A 3,436-nucleotide genomic window follows, 5' to 3' on the forward strand; every position below is an offset into this window, starting at 1 on the left:
TGGAACTGGTCTTCCTGGGAGCAGATACGGCGGAGGTGGAGGAATTGGGAATACGGGATGGCATTTTTGCAAGAGGTAGGGTGGGAAGAGGTGTAATCCAGGTAGCTGTGGGAGTCGGTGGGTTTGTAGAAAATGTCAGTGTCAAGTCGGTCGTCACTGATGGAGAATGGAGAGGCCAGGAAGGGGAGGGAGGTGTCAGAGATGGTCCAGGTAAATTTAAGGTCAGGGTGGAATGTGTTGGTGAAGTTGACGAATTTCTCTGGTTACTCTCTCGCTCTTAATGTATTTGTAGAATCTCTTTGGATTGTCCTTAACCTTACCTGCTAATGCTATCTCCTATCGGTGTCAGAGATGGTCCAGGTAAATTTAAGGTCAGGGTGGAATGTGTTGGTGAAGTTGACGAATTTCTCTGGTTACTCTCTCGCTCTTAATGTATTTGTAGAATCTCTTTGGATTGTCCTTAACCTTACCTGCTAATGCTATCTCCTATCCCCACTTTGCCTTCCGGATTTCTTTTTTAAGGGTGGCCCTATACAGTTTGTATTGATTAAGACATTCAATTGAACCAAGTTATCTCTATCTCAAATAAGATTCTCTTTTATTTTTGACTAGAACCTCAATATCTTTATTCGCTCATTGTTCCTTAATCTTACCAGCCTAACCCTTCACTCTAACAGGAACATAATGCTTCTGAACTTGTCATCACACATTTGAAAGCCTCCCACTTGTCAGACATCTTTTTACTTGCAAAACAGTCTACTCCAATCAACTTTTGAAAGCTGTTGTGTCATACCATGAGAACTTGTCTTACTCCAATTGAAAACCTTAACTTTTATGGAAGTCTTATCCTTTTCCATAACCATTTTGAAACTAATTGAATTATGTTCGATAGACCTAAAGTGTTCCTCCACTTTCACTTCATTATGGGCGGCACGGTGGCACAGTGGCTAGCACTGCTGCCTCACAGCGCCAGAGACCCGGGTTCAATTCCCGCCTCAGGCGACTGACTGTGTGGAGTTTGCACGTTCTTCCCGTGTCTGCGTGGGTTTCCTCCGGGTGCTCCGGTTTCCTCCCCCAGTGCAAAGATGTGCAGGGTCGGGTGAATTGGCCATGCTAAATTGCCCGTAGTGTTAGGTAAGGGGTAAATGTAGCGGTATGGGTGGGTTTCGCTTCAGTGGGTTGGTGTGGACTTGTTGGGCCGAAGGGCCTGTTTCCACACTGTAATGTAATCTAATCTAATCTAATCTGCCCTGAGTAATTGCCGAAAAGAAGGTCTAGTTTTGCTCCTTCTCTAATAAGAGCATCCAGATGTGTGAGAGAAGACGGCATTTTGCCAAAGATTGTTCTTTCCTGTCGTTATCTGACAGAGATAACAGCCCTCTACCACGAGAAGGACCTGCTCGTATGTATCTGATCATAGAGCAGGAGAGCGAGTACCCCTACTGACAGTGACAGGCCTCTCCACAATAGCTGTGTAATGCCAAATGGGATAGTATGGGAACACCTCCTGCTAATCTGAGGTAGGAATTTTGGAATTCCTTTTGGAATATCCCAAGGGCTCCAAAAGGATCCTGAACTGTCCCATATGCAGCCAATGGTTTTGTGGTTAAATAGACACCGTGCAAGTACAATCATTTTAAGTGGCTTCACACATCACACACGAGGGCATTGAGACTCACCATAGTCAAATTGGTAAGGTACAATGGGTACTCAGGGCATTGAGACTCGTCTGCTATATAGTCAAATTGGTAAGGTACAGTGTGAACCCCACATTGTCCTAGTAGAGTAGGAGACTCACCAGGAGGCAGAACATATTTTGGGCTCAGATCTTATGAGCAAATGTGATGTAGTTTTTGATCCAACAAACCGCTGCATCTGACAGATGCCCTGATCGGTGGAAGCAGGGACCCCTTGAGATTCTTATAGGTGAGTACCACCTGCCAATCTATCCAGTTGGTGAATTATGAGCCAACTCCTCTGAGCTGACTGGGCAACTGTTTATTCTGTCTGTGTCTGCAGGGGATAGAATTGTGAGGGCTAAGGGTGGGATGCTCATTGGAGGATCAGTGCAGTCTCGACGGGCTGAATGACCTCTTTTGCACTGTCGGGATTCTGTGATTCAAAGATTCTATAATTGATGAGCAAGTTGCTCAGAATCTTATTGTACAGTGTACGAAAATGTTCACTACCCACAGCCATGATTCTGGACATATGACAGAGCAAGTAATGATGGACAGTCTAGATCCTAAACCCCAGAGACAATATTCTTTGCCAAACTATGTAGAAATGGAAGTAGCCAAAATAATCAGTACTCTGCTTAAGCAGGGAATTTTGTGCTTGGTAGCCCCCACTAATGACTCCCCTCTTTGGCCAGTTCAGAGGCCAGATGGCTTCTAGAGACTGGTAAGGGATTGGTGTGGGAAAGAGGGATTCCACTTCATGGGGCATTGGCATCAGTTTTGGAACAGGGGGGATCTGTACCGTTGGGACGGTCTCCACCTGAACCGATCAGGTACCAATGTTCTAGCGAAGAGGATAAATAGGGTGGTCAGTCAGACTTTAAACTTCTGAGTTGGGGGGAAGGGAAAGTGAAAATGACAGGGAGTATAGAGTTAAATGGAAAGATAAGTAGGAGGATAGCATATGTGCAGGCGGATTTAAACTTGAGACAGACCGGGAATGCAGCAAAAAGGAAGGATCACTTAGGACATCTTATGACTTCCAATATCTCTAATGATAAGAAAGTTAGCATTAAGGCACTTTACCTGAATGCTCGTAGCATTCATAACAAAGCAGACGAACTAATGGCACAGATCATCGTGAATGATTATGATGTGGTAGGCATCACAGAGACGTGATTACAGGGGGGTCAGGACTGGCAGTTAAACATCCAAGGGTTTTCAACTTATCGAAAAGACAGGGAGGTGTGCAGAGGGAGCGGGGTTGCCTTGTTAGTTAAGAACAAAATTAAATCTATGGCATTGAATGCCGTAGCGTCGGATGATGTGGAGTCTGTGTGGGTGGAATTGAGGAACCACAAAGGCAAAAAAACCATAGTGGGAGTTATGTACAGGCCTCCTAACAGTGGTCAGGACCAGGGGCACAACATGTACCGGGAAATAGAGAAGGCATGTCAGAAAGGCAAGGTCACAGTGATCATGGGAGACTTCAATATGCAGGTGGACTGGGTAAATAATGTTGCCAGTGGATCCAAAGAAAGGGAATTCATGGAATGCTTACACGATGGCTTTTTGGAACAGCTTGTCATGGAGCCCACAAGGCAGCAGGCTATTCTGGACCTAGTGCTATGTAATGAACCAGACATAATAAAAAATCTTAAAGTAAGGGAACACTTAGGAAACAGCGATCATAATATGGTAGAGTTGAGACTGCAGTTTGAAAGAGAGAAGGCAAAATCAGATGTAATGGTGTTACA

Source organism: Chiloscyllium plagiosum, chromosome 16 (genome assembly GCF_004010195.1).
Source record: "Chiloscyllium plagiosum isolate BGI_BamShark_2017 chromosome 16, ASM401019v2, whole genome shotgun sequence".
Lineage (NCBI taxonomy): Eukaryota > Metazoa > Chordata > Chondrichthyes > Orectolobiformes > Hemiscylliidae > Chiloscyllium > Chiloscyllium plagiosum.